The sequence below is a fragment of the Saimiri boliviensis genome, chromosome 14, assembly GCF_048565385.1.
Source record: "Saimiri boliviensis isolate mSaiBol1 chromosome 14, mSaiBol1.pri, whole genome shotgun sequence".
In the NCBI taxonomy this organism is placed as follows: Eukaryota; Metazoa; Chordata; class Mammalia; order Primates; family Cebidae; genus Saimiri; species Saimiri boliviensis.
This window is the reverse complement of record NC_133462.1, coordinates 26,448,094-26,466,614: the sequence shown is the minus strand read 5'-3', so window position 1 is coordinate 26,466,614 and position 18,521 is coordinate 26,448,094. Positions and strand designations below refer to the sequence as shown.

The following is an 18,521-nucleotide window of genomic DNA, read 5'->3' as shown; positions in this document are numbered from 1 at the left end:
TTTCAGAAGCGAGCGGCTGACATTGATTGGTTGGGGAAACAGGCTAGTGGTCATTGATTATGTGTCTAGATTTAAAACGACTTCTGTGTGGCTGCCTGTTATCAGGGCTACAGTTCAGGGGCTACAGATCAGACCTTTCCTAAGTTTGAGGCAACTTTCATTAGATGTTTTCTGTTTCAAAGTTGCCTTCCACCAACTATGTTCAAAATAATTGTTTTTTATATTCCAGAAACATCGACGTATTTTTGAAGTTTGGATAAAGAGGAATTGTTTAATAACTGCTCTCAAAAAGATTCCCCTCTCCCCTTCTTTAAGATGCTCATTCTTAACTAGGAGAGTTACCTATAGTTATTTTTCATTAAATAATTGTTACTTTTACTTCTGTATGTGTGTGTTTTAGAGGCTGAGGATGAACTAACATCATAATCCCCAGTAGAAAGTTTTAGTCTCTTTGCAAATAATGTAGGTTATATAATAGTGATATGATTATGCATTTGTTTATTTTATAGAAATGTAATTACAATTTTTTTCTTAAAATATAAATTTTTCTATTAGGATTAGATACAAGGCTAAAACAGTATAAAGGTTTCAAAATTATTTTCAAACAATCACAAATAATCAGAATATGCTATTTTTGAACTATACATAATGACATTATAAATATATTTTTAAATTTATTTTTCTGGGCCGGGCGCGGTGGCCCAAGCCTGTAATCCCAGCACTTTGGGAGGCCGAGGCGGGTGGATCACGAGGTCAAGAGATCAAGACCATCCTGGTCAACATGGTGAAACCCCGTCTCTACTAAAAATACAAAAAATTAGCTGGGCATGGTGGCGCGCGCCTGTAATCCTAGCTACTCAGGAGGCTGAGGCAGCAGAATTGCCTGAATCCAGGAGGCGGAGGTTGCGGTGAGCCGAGATCGTGCCATTGCACTCCAGCCTGGGTAACGAGCGAAACTCCGTCTCAAAAAATAAATAAATAAATAAATAAATAAATTTATTTTTCTGAGACAGAGTCTAACTGCATCACCAGGTGCCAGGCTCGGCTCACTGCAACCTCTGCCTCCCAGGTTCAAGCAATTCTCCTGCCTCGGCCTCTCGAGTAGCTGGGACTACAGGCGCGTGCCACCACGCCCAGCTAATTTTTTTGTATTTTTAGTAGAGACAGGGTTTCACCATGTTGGTCAGGATGGTCTCGATCCCTTGACCTTGTGATCCGCCCGCCTCGGCCTCCCAAAGTGCTGGGATTACAGGCGTGAGCCACCGTGCCTGCCGACATTATAAATATTTTTAAAGTTCTCCCCACACGGTATATTTTCACTTTGTTGCTTTTTAGGTTATATGTGTTTTATCTAATTTTTAAGAACTTAATTTAAATAAAACATTATCATATTTTAAAATAAGACCAAAAATATAACAACAATCCAATTATGACTCTCACGTATGTGAGTCCTTGCTTGTGGGCAGTGAGCACCAGCCTTTGAGTGTGGTATTCCAGTTTAGGATAGCATCGGTTTCGCAGTATTTGCTTTCATGTGTTTTACACAATTTTTTGAGTTCCTAGGAAACATCTAGATGCCTCGTGCCTAATCTTTGTGCTTATATTCTATACTGTAAAAAAAATAGTTTTCTCACACTTTTTTTTTTTTTTGGCCTCTTATTCAGATATAACTTGTCACAAATCAACTCTTATGTATCACATTGTATCATCATTGTATATTTGCCTGTTTCTAAAGCAGATAATATATATTTGCTTGTATATTGTTGAAACAATATATATTGCTCATAACAGATTTTGGAATAGTTAAAATGGGGAACATTTTGAATTTCACAAAAAATGTTTTTAAAATACTTTGTCATCGAGTTATTTTTAAAAGATCGACATTTTAATGGATTTTTTTAGAGTAGTGACACTTCTTATCACAAAAAATGTTTTTAAAATACTTTGTCATCGAGTTATTTTTAAAAGATCGACATTTTAATGGATTTTTTTAGAGTAGTGACACTTCTTATCACAAAAAATGTTTTTAAAATACTTTGTCATCGAGTTATTTTTAAAAGATCGACATTTTAATGGATTTTTTTAGAGTAGTGACACTTCTTTACATGTAAATGCGGTAGAGAAACATGAAAATTAAAACTGTAGCTCCAAAGACGCTGGGATTAAACCAGTGTTTGAGAAGGCCAATTTATTCATGGTGGTCTGCTGCAAGTGAAAGATGACAGCCATTTAAGTAAAATCATTGAAGATGAAGGAAGGTAAAACTTGTAAGTTAACTTCCCTGTGAAACAATGTTCACAATGGTCACTTTCTCGAGAAATAGAATAGTTTAGTCAGCCAAAGCTGGAGGATTCTGAACTATATCAGAGCTGCTGAAATATTAAGATGAGTACTAGTGATTTTAACGAGGAACAATTCAATAAAAAGCTCCCAGAGAATCCTGACTGGAATGAATAAGCATAGACAATTCTTGAGAGAACTTTTACTGGGAAAGAAAACAGAGAAATGGGTAATAACTGAAGAATGTGGAATTCAATGACATTCTCTTTCCTTGTAAAATTTAAAATAGAAGCTATTGGAGTATGTTCTGTTTGCTCTTGGAAATGGTCTGGTAGAAAAGGTCATGTTTATGAAATGTAATTTTATTTTTTGTCTAAGCCTTACAAAGCTTGATTTATTATCTTTTAAAGATTGATAATATCATGCCTGTAATCCCAGCACTTTGGGAGGCTGAGGTGGACAGATCATCTGAGGTCAGGAGTTTGAGACCAGCCTGGCCAACATGGTAAAACTCCATCTCCTCTAAAAATACAAAAATTAGCCAGGCAAGGTGGTGCACACCTGTAATCCCAGCTACTAAGGAGGCTGAGGCAGGAGAATCACTGGAAACCAGGAGGCAGAGGTTGCAGTGAGCTGAGATCCAGCCACTACACTCTAGCCTGGGCAACAAGAGTAAGACTCTGTCTCAGAAAAAAAGAAAAGAAAATTTGTAGTAAACTAATTGTCCTTAGAAATTTTATTCATGTATAGTTTTATGATGAGAGTTCATTCCTTCAAAATTGGTTCAGAAATTAAATATTCTAATGCAATTGAACATGAAAATGATGACTTACACGTCAAACTATCATACATAGATTGTTAAAACTTATAATAAACATACAATTTACGTATGTCAATAAATATGAAACATCAACAGAATTTTTTAAAAATTGTATAATCATTTCAATAGACATAGAAAAAGCATTTGACAAAATCCAGCATTCTTTATGATGAAATTGGCTTATTTCACTTGGTAATATACATTGAAGTTTCCTTCGTGTCTTTTAATGGCTCGACAGCTCATTTCATTTTAGCACTGAGTAATATTCCATTGTATGGCTGTAGGACATGTTACTCATTCACATGTTAGAAGGTATCCTGGTTGCTTCATAAATTGATTGAATTTTTATATCTATGCTTATGAGAAAATTGTTTTGTTTGTAGTATCTTTGCTTTTGGTTCGTGGTGATGCTAGCATTTTAGAAGTTCGGATATACTTCTTTTTATCTTGAAGGGCAAAGTTTGTGTAGAATATTATTATTTTTTTCTACATTTGGAAGGATTCACCAGCCTAGCTGGCTGGGCTTCAAATTTTATTTGTAGAAGGGTTTTCAACTATTATTTTATTTTATAGATACAGGGGAATGCAGGTTATCTATTCTTTATTTATATTTTGGTAGTTGTACTTTTCCAAGAAATTTTCCAATTTTATTTAAGTTGTCATGCTGATTCACAAAAATTTAATAATATTACCTTTTTGTAGTATCTTTAGAATCTGTAATAATGTCACGTTACTCAATTCTAAAGTCGGTAATTTGTGTCTTCTTTTTTTCCTGAGCAACCTGGCTAGACAGAGATTTATTGCTTTTACTGATCTCAAAATGTTTGATGTTGACTTTACTGCTTTTCTTCCCTATTAATTTCATCTTTGATGACTTGGTCCCTCAGGCTCATTATTTTAAAAGATATTATAGCCCTGGTATCTCATTAACCAAACCAATTGATTTCTCGATTCTGGAAGTTACAAAGTCCAAGATCAAGGTGCTGTTAGATTTGATTTCTGATGAGGGACTAGTTGATGGTTCATAGATGCATTCTTTTTTCCTATGTCCTCACAAGGCAAAAGGGGTGAAGGGGCCCTTTGGGGTCTCATGAGTAAGGGCACTAATTTATTCATAAGAACTTGGCCCCCATGAACTAATCACTTCCAAAAAGCCCACCTTCTAATAACAACACCTCTGTGATTTGGTTTTAGTTTATAAATTTTGAGAGGACACAACATTCAGACCGCCAGAGATGTTCGTAAGTTTTTTTCATCTACATCCTTTATGTTTAATTTTATCTGCTTTTTACTGGTTTCTTAAGGTAGAAGTGTAAGTCATTGATTTGAGACTCTTCTAATATAAATGTTCACTGCTGAAGATTTGTATTTAAGTTATAGCTGTATTCTACAATTTTTGACATGTTGTATTTTCATTTTTACTTAGTGAAAAATATTTTCTAATTTATTTTCCATTACTTTTTTGACTAGGATATGTATTTGGATGTGTATTACTTACTTTCCAAATATTTGAGTATTTCCTAGAGCTATTTTTGTTACTGATTTCTGATTTGATTGATTCGTTTGTCACCTCTTGAGTACCTATTGTGCTGATGGGTGGCTAAAATGCCACACTCCACCACTATACAATTCACCCATGTAACCGGAACCACTGGCACCCCCAAAGCGATTGAAATTTAAATAAATAAATAAATAAAAATAAATAAATAATTTTACTTAACACATAATGTGTGACAAGTCGTAAAGTCTACAAATGCTGAGTGCTGGCAGAAAAAGCTTTGCCCTGCAGGGGAGTCAGGAGGGAGAGCCATGAGGGTCTTCAGAGGCCATGGGCGCCGTCCCAGAGGAGTGGACCTGGGCGAAGGAGGAGCCCAACCCAGCAGGAGGAGCTCGGAGCACCCGCTACTGCCTGAGCACCGTCTGTTCCTCTCCCGGGGGCTTTCCTGTGCGGCACCCCATCCTCTGCTTCCAGCTCATGGGTGTGGGGTTGGGGGGACGTTGGTGAGCTGACCCCACGCCTAGCCCTAGGACTTTTCAGGCCTCTAAGGGATAAATTCTTTTTGTGATGAAGCCAGTTGGTGACCGAGTTACAGGTGCTCAAGAGTCTTCTCCACCATGGCACATTTTGAAAAGCCATGGAATGCAGGGAGGGGGCTGGATAAGCCAAGGCCTTTGGTGTCAAGAGTTCGAAGCAGAGACCATCTTTCTGTGAACTTACTTACAGCTTCTCCAAACTCTTCTCAAGCTTACTGGAAGGCCCAGATGCCGGGCAGCACTTGCTGACAAGATACCCACCACCCCTGGCTTCTGTCTTGCTCTCAGGCCAGAGGTAGCAGTAAACGTCCAGGAAATGTGAACTCCGCATCTTCTCGGGGGATTCACATTAGGCCTCCAGAGCCGAGACACCTCTGACAAAGGGACTCAGTGTCCTGAGGCTCTTGTCTTCCTCAGAGAAGAAAGACGGCCTTTTGTTTTAGCCACTGCCAAAATTCCACTGGCCTGCCAAGTGGTGGCAGGTGAACATTTAGACATAAATGTTCAGAACCATAAAGCACTTCTGATTGTGAAATGTTCTGCCACAGCTGCAAGACACAGAGACTGTTTCAGAGCCTACAGTGATCCACAAAACGCAGTCTCATTACCTCCTGGGAACCTGGTCCATTTCAGGCAGAAACCTATTCCGTTTGCAACTCCAGCGGTCAGATGTCCTGAGCCGCCGTTCCCAATCACGGTAGTTCTGGGTCTTAATATAACAGGTGCCAGCTGCATTCGATTTTCTCCCCTGTCTCTGCTAGGTTTCATTTTCAACCTACTACAAATTAGAGGGACTTCTACCAAGTCATGTTTTATAACCATTTGTGGGATTGGAGTAAAACCCAGCATGACCATCTTCCTGAGCTTTCATCCGCTGTTGCTACATCTTTCTGTCTGGAAGAGTTGGATCCTTCAGGTAAGGGGGTCTTAGAGGCCACATCATCATGTTTCAGTGATGTATACATCTACTGGACTCACTCCCCTTCAGCCCAGTGTAAACAGATGGTAGGGAGAAAACTGAGCTCTGCCCCAAACTGTTCTGACTCCGGAGGTTTCTCTGAAGTCGCATTTACTCAGAAGTAACTCAGAAGTAAGCTGAAGTTATTGTCAGCTTTTGGCTGAGTCGATCTCTAAAGAAGTCAGTCTAGGAGAAGTGTAATTCCTCCGTCCGTCTTTCTTCTTAGCATTGGACCAACCAAACTACACATATGTGCACCCCATGGAAATGCTGATGCTTTTATTGACTGTCTCCTTTAAGTCGTATTGCACCTTGGATTACGCCCAGGCCATGTTTAGGAGACCGTAACGTTCATTGTTGCAGCAAAAGCTCTGAAGACCAAGTGTCCTTCCTGGTCAGACTCTAGCTGTAGCTTTTACCACCTGCGAGGCTTCAGGCACATCTCTTAACTTCCCTGAGCTCTGGTTTCTGCATCCGCAAAAAGTTCCTCTCTGAAAATGGTGGCATATGTCAAAGACATAGAATCAACCTAAGTGTCCCTCAGTGGACTGGGTAAATAAAATGTGGTACATCTACACCATGGAATAAGACACAGACATAAAAGAGAGTGAGGCCACATCCTTTGCAGCAACATAGATGTGCAGCTGGAGGCTATTATCCTAAGCAAACTGACACAGGAACAGAAAACCAAATACCACATGTTCTTACTTATAAGTGGGAGCTCAACATTGGGTACACATGGACATAAAGATAAGAACAATAGACACTGGGGGCTACTCAGGGGGAGGACAGCGGTAAACGTTGAAAACAACATACTGGGTTTGATGGTCACTACCCGAGTGATGGAATCAGTTGTACCCCAAACCTCAGCATCACGTAAATTACCCATGTAATTAACCTGCACCTGTACCCTCAAATCTGAAATGAAAGCCGAGATTATAACAATAAAACATAAAATAAAAATGAGGACACATATGCATCTACCAGATAAGTGGGGATCAGTAGCTTTTGCCTGCTCAGCCTTGGTTTTCCCTCTCCTAGCAGCCATAACTCATCTTTCCTTTGGGAAAATTATGCCTCTCTACTCGCAGTTTTCTGAGTAAGAGTGAAGGCAGAGCGTGACCCTGCCAGTAATTTCAGACTTTGGCACACCACTTAGACCTGGCCCATTGGGGGTTTCTACCCACCTGGTTGTGTGGTTGGCACAGGAGGTAGGCACAACTCAAAGCGTCTAGTGTGAGTCAGCCCCAAGCCCATTCTTCCTTATTATGTAGGGTTAGGCTCACAGGAGGTGCTTTTTCAGAGGGATGGTGGTCCAGGTTATTCTTAATCGTTGCTGCTGCTGACAGTGACATTCCAACATGGACTTTGGGCACTTCCACTTCAGAGCCTGTGCTAATGAAACAGACACGTGAATGAAGCTCCGGAGCCATCGGATGCAACCTGAATCACAGAAAACGCTGAGTTCTCCAGAGGCTCTCTCTGTGCCCTGCCTGTTTCCCTTCGGGGTTCAATGTGTGCTGATGGTTTCCTGCTGTGGGGCCTGAGACTGTCCCTGGAGAGCTTTCTAAGAAACATCAGGGTCCCCACGCAAGGCGGGCAGGAAGCGCCGAGGAGCTGATGCCCTAAGCCTTTGATGGGCAGGACTGAAGGATGGATGCGGCAGACTCCTCCCCTCAGGGGGCATAGCTCTGTGGCTCGGGCTCCACAGGTCCTCCGGAGTTTCAGCTGAGCCCCACTGTCCACAACAGTGGCCAGCTCTTTAACACACAGTGTCTCCTCTCTCCTCCCTCTGCCTCTTTGCCCTTCTCAACTGCACTTTCTGGGTTTGTCTCCTGAATAAACACTTGCATTAAAATCTTGGTTTTGGGGTTGTTTCTAAGGGAAAACTCAGCCTGGCGTAAGTCCTTTCAGACTCAAGATAATGGATCTATTCCTGGATTGAGACAGAGATAAAGGCAGGACGTGGTATCTCATGCTTGGAATGCAAGGCACAGGACAGGAAGATACCAAAGCAGAAATATAGCCTTAGGCCGGGAGTTTGAGACCAGCCTGGGCCACACAGCAAAACCCTGTCTCTACTAAAAATAATTTTTTAAGCAAATTAGCTGGGCATGATGTTGCACACCTGCAGTCCCAACTACTCAGAAGGCTGAGGCTGGAGGATCACTTGAACCCTGGAGGCTGAGGCTGGAGGATCACTTGAAACCTGGAGGCTGAGGCTGGAGGCTGGAGCATACCAACTGCACTCCAGCCTGGGGGAAAGAGTGAGACTCTGCCTTTAAAAAAAAAAAAAGAAAAAGAAAAAAAAGGAAAGAAAAGGAAATAGGAGACGGAAGCTGGCCTGATGCAGTATAGAGGCAGGGAGACATCTGATGTGTCATCTCAACAGAGCTGTTTCACAATTGATTCCAGGACCCAAACATGAAAATTCGTTTTTGAACAGATTGAATTTTTTTTTTCCTGACATATGTGTGCTTCAGCTTCACAGAATCATACAGCTGGAGAATTAGCTCATTCTTTGAGTTCTGATCTCTTTTTCTCTAGCAGTGAGTTTTCTGCCCCAATGAAACATTAACAGGAGGAAATGATCGGGCACTTTTCCAGTACTGTATTGTGCTAAGTACTTTCTGCACTCTTTTTTACTTACTTTTGTCAATATTACTGTGACGTCGCTTTCATTATCTTACACAAAAGGAAATTAAAATCTCACATAGACACTCCTCGCCATCCTATGAAGTGGATAGAGGCAAGAGTTCTTTTGTAGATGCGACTGGTAGCCAGAGTCCACAATGTGGCTATTGGGAGAATTTAGGGACAGGAGACCATCCTCCCCCTGGGAGTGCGTACACAGCAGAACGGAGCTTTCCTTTGAGATTTTAGAATATACTCCTTGGTGAGTCATCTGCCACTTCTCCCTCTCTCCCTCACTCAGCCTCACCTTCTCATCAGCATTCCCCAAGGCTTGTTTCTAAAGCTCAGCACGGATATCCACGTCAAAACAATACACATCCGGGCTGTTACACGCACCCTGCATTTGTAACTAATAGCATAGCCCTGCTTTTCAAGGGAAAATGGATACAAGCAATACTTATCCAACTGTTAGAGATGTCTTTTGCCCCTAATAACTCTGTGTTCTTTGGAATTTTTTTTTTCTTTTTTTTTGAGATGGAGTTTCACTCTTGTTACCCAGGCTGGAGTGCAATGGCGCTATCTCGGCTCACTGCAACCTCTGCCTCCTGGGTTCAGGCAATTCTCCTGCCTCAGCCTCCTGAGTAGGTGGGATTACAGGCACGTGCCACCATGCCCAGCTAATTTTTTGTATTTTTAGTAGAGACGGGGTTTCACCATGTTGACCAGGATGGTCTCAATCTCTTGACCTCGTGATCTACCCGCCTCGGCCTCCCAAAGTGCTGGGATTACAGGCTTGAGCCACCGCGCCTGGCCTCTTTGGAATCTTAAACTCAGTCTTCTGTGCTTACTCTTACCAACTTGTTGAGAGCAAATTCTGACGTGTGTGAGAAATCATATTGCTTGCTGAGAGCGGTGGCAAGGAAAACCTAGCCAACCCCCAAAAGCGGAGAACTGCTAAAAGGATGATAACACAGTAACCAATATGAGTATGTCTCACACCAGATGAATTAGTTCTTTGAACGCAGGATATGTGATTTTTTCCTGTGTTCTCTCTAAAGAGCGCTTTCTCGTTTATCTTTAGCCTATAGTAAACATATACTAGCTGCCTGGTTAGTTTACCTTTAACCAATGACAGAATACAGAGCATCCGCTTGTAAAACTTGTCACTGGAACGTCAAGAATAAATACGTAGGTCAGAGTCTGCTCTGGGCTCTCAGCTGGAAATGCTGGGAGACACCTACTCCAAGTCTGCTCATTGGCCAGGGAAGGTCTGTGTACTCTGATTAACAGCCCCACCAAGGTGGTCCTAAAGGACGAATAAATGGTTCCTTACAAGGAAGGTGTCATGTTGTTGCATAGAGGGACTTGGAGGCTGGGAGTCCCCCCACACAACAAATAATCAGTACAAGCGCCAAGAAGCCTCATCTAGGAAGGCAGATCCTGCAGACACTGACTTAGCCGATCTAATTCTGGGGCTTGCGAAGATGACAATGTCAGGGCTGACTGCCAGTCTTCAGGAAATCTTATGTGGTGGCTGCTGTCAGTCCCTAGATCACTCCCCCTGCCAGATCAGTGCATCTACACCACCGTTCACAGACGGGCGCTTCTCTGGAGAGCTGTTATTTTTCAACAGGATACATCTCACCTGGAAATGCCTGAGCAGCTACCCCCTGTCCCTGAGTGTGTTTATCTGCACTATGTGGAAAAACAAGAAAAAAAAAAGACCTTTTAAACATTTGCTTTCAATGAAGAGGAACGTCGTCTATCATTTTATTTAAGAATAAATTAAGTAAAAAAAAATTTACAACCCCCAGAGGTGTTTTGCATTATAAATTATATGAAAGATGCCAAAAGCTAACATTCTGACCCGTTTGTCCAGCACTCGGTGGAGTAATCAGCTAAGCACCACTTCAGGAACCTGCCCAGCAGGTGGTCGCACAAAACTAATCATGTAACCACAGTAGGCTGTGTATGTCTCACCCCAACTTTGACCATCTTGAATAAGATCAGAAGAAAGTAATTATAGGATTCGCTTTAATGTCAAGCAAGAAACAGAACTATCCACACTTGGAAAATGGACCTTCAAGACATTCATTTTTATTTAAAAAAAAAAAAAAAAAAAAAAAAGCTTAAGAAAGGGCACAAATCATTTGTTCATTTTTATGAGACTGAACTTCAAGGACAGACTTTTTTTTGAAAGTTAAAGTGGTCCGGCAGCATTATCTGGTGCCTGACCCATAGCACTGCAAAAGTGCCAAGCGTGTTGGCAAACACTGGCACACTGGGAGAGCCTCATTTCTAGTTCCTCAAGAAACCAACAGAGTCCCCACTTCCACTCCTTCTCTTCGGGGTAAAAATGCAACGATTTTGGCATCAAAAAAATTTTCTGAATTATCAACTTGGCCCATTAAAGATATTAATTTTCCAGAGGAAATATAATTCCTAACACTTACTACAATGATAAAGGAGTCTGTTGTTTCAGCTGAAATGGATTCCGTAAAAGTTTGATGTTTCTGACTTGGCTAATGGAGTGAGAGGGCATGGGCTCTGTCTGCGGGTAACATAAATCAGTGCCGCCACCATCAATCAGCCGGTGTCAGAGCTGGCCACTGCCATCCCCGAAGGCTGCTTGGGGGATGCTGGGAATAAATGATTTCCCCTCTTTATTTGCTCTGCCGAGGAATGATAATGCAGCACATTCTGTGACCATTTGTCATGGAAGCACAGTCCCCTCCGTGGGGAATGTGTGGGAGTAGCCAGGACCTAGTGTTTTCAATTAATCAGGGCCAGGATTACTCACGCAGGAAATGAAAGAGAAAATTTAATGCTTGAAACTCGGGTGAAAGTAGTAACCAAGTCTAATTAAAATACACTTTCTGCTTCTAATTTACATGCATGATCGTTTTATGAGTCACCTTTATTCTTGTGGTATTTCTCTAGCCCCTGGGAACTGCCCTAGGCAAAAACGCCCAGGAGTTTACAGCTGTACAGGCGATTTCTTTCTTTTTCTTTTCTTTTCTTTTTTTCCCACTTTTTTTGAGACAGAGTCTCACTCTGTTGAGGTGATTTCTTTTCAATGTCCTCACGTTGCAAGACTGGTCAAAGCAGATGGGTTTTGTGGCAAGTCTGAGTGGCTGGTGCCCATGTTCTTCCTGGGTTTTGGCGTGACCTTGACTTCTTCCTCCTTGCCCTAGACTGTACCCAGTGGCCATGTACGTTGACCACAGTTCCATATTCCCAATTGCAGCACCTAGAATTCTGCCATTGGCTTCAAGGTGCAAGCTGACAAAGCCCTTTGGCTGGCTCACAGCTCAGTGGGTAATTAATCGGTGATCTGAGCAGGCTCGTGCCTCGAATGCATTGTTTCATTTTCTTTTCTGGTGGGGCTGAAGCAGCCTGGGAGGACTGCAGCACTGTCATGCCACAGCAGAGGCTCCTACCAAGTTTCCTACCAAGCAAACTAATATGCACTATGCAGTCCTGAGCAAACTAAGCATAGACAGGATTTGTTGTGCCTAATTAGCTTTATTACTTCATAAAAGCCTAGGTCCCTAGTTTCCAGATAAATAATTACAATTGCAGATAAAGTGGCACCATTGAAGAAGGTCTTCAGCACAAAAGTAACCACAGACCCCCGCAGCATCTCCCCTGCAGTTTGAGCCCTGCCAGGGATCTGCTCTTGGGGGTTGGCACCCCTGTTGTCTCCCTAGGTATGGATGACACACGCACACACACACACACATCTATTAGCATCTGTTTCTCTGTTAGTTCACAAAAGATGTGTTCAGGGGTCAGATCTTTACACGAACCTGCAGCCGATAACATGGCATATCCCGGCAGATTCACAAAAGTCCCACAACACCATGAGTATCGATGAATCAGTGCAAACGGAAGACCTCCGCTTTGAGGACACAGGAATTTCAGTCAGTCACAAACTAAGGCTGGGGGCAGGGTCATTTCCAGTGCGACTGATGGAGGTCCTGTCCTTCCCAAACCTTCAGAACAGGAAGGGGTGAAGAAAGACAAACAAGAAAGAAGGAAGAGGCTCTCTTTCAGTTGTGGAGTAAAATCAGAACCTTTAAAAATATTCTGACTTTAGAAAACATGCAGTACGTAAAGTTGAGTAACTAGTTTAAAATGAGCTTTACTTTTCAACTGATGCTCTTAACATCTTTTAGACTCAACCTTGACTGTGGAAAGAGGGAAGGAAGGAGGGAAGAGGACAGAATCTGTGTCGATACACAGTTGTAGATTCACATCTATGCATAGATGTCTATACATCTAAATGTGTGTAGACATATCCATTTCATTCCTATATATCTGTGTGAAACCACTTTCTCAATTAAAATGACTCTTGCTGCTGTCAGACGCATCTCCCTTAATGATGCCTGCATTTGAGAATGTATAGACACTGTCAAATGCTCAAAAGGGAGCTCATCACCCCACTGGATTCTAGTTTAAAATGAGTCATTGTCACATATTTCCCTCCGAGTCTTAAGAATAGTTCCTTTTTGGTTTGTTCTAACTTAGCTCCAACCCAGTTTTTAAGTTTTAAGTGATAATATTAAACTCTTAGCCCACGCCTCTGCTCCCATGAAGACTCATACACTGAAGACGGCAGTTCTCACAGCTCAGCAGATAGGGGAATCTAGACCTGCCCTTACCGAATCCAGGCAGAAGTGGCTGGGTAGAGATCAGCCCGGGGCTTGCAAATCTCCATGCCTGATAGAAAGAGCTGCATACACCACATATTGTCCTCCACAGAGAAAATGCTTCATTATTCATCTGGATATAGAAAGGTGGGACATGGAGATGTCAGCATTCGGCATCCCCACACATAGGAAAAGACCATGACCTTGCCTGTGACCTTCACCTTGTCACCTGTCCTTCCCAGGCAAAAAACAACCATCTTACTGCCCTTTTTGTGATTAGAAGCACCTCTTCCAGCACAAGATTGCTTAGGCTGCCTGTGGCCCTCACCGGAAGTCTCAGACCTAACTATTTCCCAATGCAAAAGACTCATGGCCCTTCCCTGGCCCCCCTGCTGAGCTGCTAGACCCAGTCCCCAGTGGCTGCTGTGTCCTAACACCTTTGGAGCCATTGTCTTCTTGGCCTGTTTGCTCCACCCAGAGAGTCAGGGTGGTGACCTCCCCAGGATGTGACTGCAGGGTGTGGACTCTCAAAGCTGAGCTCTGAGATTCGTTCCCAACCTTTACCAAATCCTGACTGCTCCTGGAGCAATGGAAAGGCAGGGCGGGCAAGCTGTACCAGAATGTGCCCTTGGCACATACCTCAGAAAACTCCCTACTAGAGAACACATTTCAGAGGGAAGAAGAAAGATCATAGACTTGGAGATGGGAGTTTAAATCTGACGATGGTAAAAAATGTCTGAAAAATGTATGATTTCTGTTCACAACACTCACCCCAATTACCCCCATCACCCCAGAGCAGCAGACTTTTGCCTTCTTAACCTGTCAGAGCCAGTGCCTAGTTCTCCTGGGGCATTTTAGATGCTGATTTCAAGCTCGCCAGGTCGTGTGAGTGGGCAGCCAGGTCTCACATCCACATAAGGGATCTCAGTGTCTGCTCCTCCTGTGCTGTGCAGCTCAGCAGGGGCCCGTCCAACCGTGGGAATGTGTTGCCAGCAAGACCCCTTCCGTCCCTGACAAGCAGAGGTGGCAGAGCACTCTTTGGCAGTGAGCTTTGTGCCTAAACTGTTTCTTTTTTTTCACAGCCTTAGGATAAGACATTTTGAGTTCAAGCAATTCTCCTGCTTCAGCCTCCTGAGTAGCTGGGATTATAGGCATAAGCCACCATATCTGGCTAATTTTATTTGTATTTTAGCAGAGATGGGGTTTCACCATATTGGCCAGGCTGATCTCAAACTTCTGACCTCAAGTGATCCGCCTACCTTGGCCTCCCAAAGTACTGGGATTGCAGGAATGAGCCACCACACCTGACTGGGAAATACTGCTTTTGTGATATGAATTTGGCATTGCTCTACCTGGTCTCTCTATAAGAGATGTTTTCCTACACTCAGGAATCAACCTAGTGCTCAGTTTTAGCCAAGTAGGTTAAAACAAAAAGTACACCTTCCCCATGCATATTTTTAATGTCTTCATTGATACATGATTGCACATATCTGGGGAACATGTGAGATTTGGAGAATTCATCCCATGTGTGTTTGAATTGTTTCACTCATGCACCTTCTAGGGCACGCCTTCTCTAACCATTCACAATCTGGCAGCTCTTCTGTTATTTGGTTAATGTAAAGAAAAATAATAGTAACACTACATTGAAGTTTTAAAAGTAGAAAAATCAGTGGGTGCCTTTTTTCTCTTGGACTCTGCTTCGAGGGGCTGTGTAAGCAAACGGGGGGTGGTCTCCCCAGATCATAGGAATTCAATCAGTGTGAGCCATCGGCCTGGTGCACAGCCTCCTACCCTGCACCATTTCTCTTAAGCTCTGTGTGAAATACGGTCACCTGCTTGATTAAAACCAGGTCCTGGCTGAGCCTGGTAACTTATAGTGAGCTTTCCTCATGACCACGCTAAAGTGTCCGTCCCAGGAGGAGCCACAGTTTCATCACCATAACACGCGCGCCATGTGCTGGCATGGACTTGCTGTGTCAGCACCACTGGGAACCCTCCTCTCCATGCTATGGTGCTCCCTCCTCCTTCCCCGTCACCCCATCAAACCCTCCCTTCCCTTTCCCTCAGGGACACACTGCTTTGGAGAATACGCTCGTGTCCTCCTTACATGTGCCGAATAATAAAACTCCTGTTGTTCAATACCTGCCTTTTCTGCCTTCTCATGGAGAGTAGTTTGTCACTCACCAGGCAGACAGATCCTGGTTATTTTCAGGTAACATCTGGCCCACACTCAGGTCCCCCAGAGAAGAGGAGCTTAGAACCTTTCGGTTCAGGGCTCACTGGACCCTCTCCTTACCTCCAGGACTAGGCAATGACCTCATGGGTGCTAGAAGGAAGTGCTTTTGCAAGCCTGCTCCAGCCAGATAAAAGAGAGCGAGCCCTTCATTTGCCCAGTTCCTTTGCAAGCAGTGTGTTCTCCGGAATGTGCTCCTGGGAGGGGGAAAAAAAAAACCCTATTGGCTCAGGTCGGCCAAGCCAAGCTCAGTCACAGAATAGGAAGGTGCAGTGGGGGCGGGAGGTAGGGAGAGCATGGGGAATGTGGTACCACTGAGGCAGAGAGCAAAGCAATGGGGAATCAATCTCCCACGTGTGTCTTCTGTCAGTTTATTTATTCACTCAACAGATAGTTATTGAGGACCAACCACATGCAGGACTGATCCCAGCCCTGGGGTAGAGGTGTAAGACAGATGAGGTGCCTGGTCTTAAGGGGTTTGTATTCAAGTGGGAGCCAGGAAACAAGAGGCATACAATAAAGAAAAAAGTAACTAAGGCATCTACAGATAACCACTAGTCCTGGGAAGATAATTAAAAAGCAGTAGGAGGGAGGGAAATGATGTTTTAGAACCCCACTGGGGGCTGCTAGCCTGGGTGCAGTAAAACCAGATACTCACACTGAGGTTTTTCAGCAATAGAAAGGCTTTTATTGCAAATGCCAAGCAAAGATGACCAGGCAGCTATTGCTCAGATCGTAACCTCCCCGATGGCTTGCAGGCACAGATTTTTAAAGGAAGGGGTAAATTACAGGAAAACAGAAGCCACAGGCAAAACCATCAATTTAATATATGGAGGTTACACATTGGTTTAGACCTAGAAGGGTGTGGTATCTTGAAGTGAGGACTTACAGGTTATAGGTAGATTCAAAAACTTTGCAATTTGCAATTGGTGACGAAAGAGCAGCTTTATTCAAAAATTTGGGGTCAGTAGAAAAATGTCCTTTTATTTTTTGAGACAGTGTCTCACTCTGTCACCCAGGCTGGAGTGCAGTGGCATGATTATAGCTCACTGCAGCCTCCTGCCTCAGCCTCTCGAGCAGCTGGGACTACAGGTGTGCAACCCAGTGCCTAATTTTTTAATTTTTCAAAAAAAAAAAAAAAAAAACCAAACCATAGTGAGGTGGAATGTCACTATGTTGCTCAGCTGGTCTCAAGCTCCTGGCCTCAAGCAATCCTCCCACCTTGACCTCCCAAAGTGCTGGCATTACAGGCATAGCTACCTTACCAACCAGTAGAAGAATGTCAACTGGCTAGGGTGAGTGACTTCCTCCAAGCCCCCCAGAAAGAAACTCATAACAAAAGATGATGATTAAAGTTCATCTTCACTTCCCACTTACCTGAGGTCTGCATGTTGGCTGATCCCTTCACTGGGGGCCCCCAGTGGAGTTCTGAGTTTCTGAAAGACAGTTCAGGAGCACAGGTTAAGATGTTCTCCTTGGGTTCTTTAGGGAAAGCAAACATCTCAAGGACTCTAATTTCCTCAGGTGCCCTTTAGTCTACTATTGCCTTCTTTATTAACAAGTAACTTATTGACTTCTGGAGCTAGCTAGGTGCCTGAAATCTCATGATTCTCCTTGATTTTCATGCTTGGGATTTGCTAATAAAGGGGCCTCCTGCTCCATCTCAATGGGGAAAGAGAAGCTAGATCAGGTCGTCAGGGAAAACCTTGGCATTGAGACCTGAATGAAGAGAAGACACCTAGGTAGGTAAAGCAAGAACATTCCAGGAAGAAACAAGAGCAAGGATAAAAATCCCTGAGTCAAGTGAATACACATTTCTCAAAAGAAGACATGCAGAAAGCCAAAAGACATGTGAAAAAAATGCTCAACATCACTAATCGTCAGAGAAATGCAATTAGAAGCATAATGAGGCCCCACTTTATCCCAGTCAGAATGGCCATTTAAAAAAAGTCAAAAAGCAACAGATGTTGGTATGGATGTAGTGAAAATGGAACACTTAAACACAGCTGGTGGGACTGTAAATTAGCAAAACCTCTGTGGAAAATGGTGTGGATTTTTGTCAAAGAACTTAATGTAGGTCTATTATTCTATCCAGAAATTCTGTGCCTGGGATCCGGCTCCCCAAAAAGTCACTACATCAAAAAACAGCTGCATGCATATCTTTATTACAGCACAATTCACAATTGCAACTACATGGAATCAACCTAAGTACCCATCAACCGATGAGTGGATAAAGTGTGGTGTGTGTACACAAACACACACACACCATGAAATACTACTCATCCGTACAAAGGAATAAAATAATGTCTTTTGCAACAACTTCAATGGAGCTAGAGGCCATTATTTTAAGTGAAGTAAGTCAGGAATGGAAAACCAAGTATTGAACATTCTCACTTATAAGTGGGAGCTAAGCCATGGGTATGCAAAGACATACAGAGGAATATAACGAACTGTGGAGACTCAAAAGCAGGAGGGTGGGAGGAAGGTGAGTGATAATAAACTACTCAATGAGTACAATGTACACTACTCAGGTGACAGGCGCACTAAAATCTCCAACTTCAACACTATACAATTCATCTATGTAACCAAAACTATTTGTATCCCTACAGCTATTGTACAAAATGCAAATAAAAAATATTTAAAAGATCTTTAAATCAAGAATATTTATGAGGATAAATACCGTTGCCCAAACCCACTGAACCCAAATGCCACCTTGCTCAGGATGTCTGCGGGCATCATTGCACACCACTTCCTCAGAGCCCCTGAGCCATGAGGTGCTGCCTGCCTCCTTCTCCTCCATCAGGAACAGCCTTGAGAAACAGACCTCTCAGACACCAAACTAGGAAGGAAGAGGTGTTTTATTATCACAGCCCGGAGCAAGGCAACAATTTGTCTAACAGCCAAGCTCAT

General features: G+C 43.0%; 1 long non-coding RNA gene across 1 annotated transcript in view; it reads right to left on the bottom strand.

Moving 5' to 3' along the window:
- Positions 1 to 18,521, bottom strand: part of LOC141581010 (uncharacterized) — a 38,298-nt gene that overhangs the window by 5,518 nt on the left and 14,259 nt on the right. The window contains exons 4-8 of the long non-coding RNA XR_012513409.1: positions 16,989 to 17,047; positions 15,675 to 15,808; positions 13,391 to 13,511; positions 12,536 to 12,721; positions 7,280 to 7,482 (exon numbers count right to left, since the gene is read on the bottom strand). This is a non-coding gene — a long non-coding RNA (uncharacterized LOC141581010). The remainder of the gene's footprint in view (positions 1 to 7,279; positions 7,483 to 12,535; positions 12,722 to 13,390; positions 13,512 to 15,674; positions 15,809 to 16,988; positions 17,048 to 18,521) is intronic.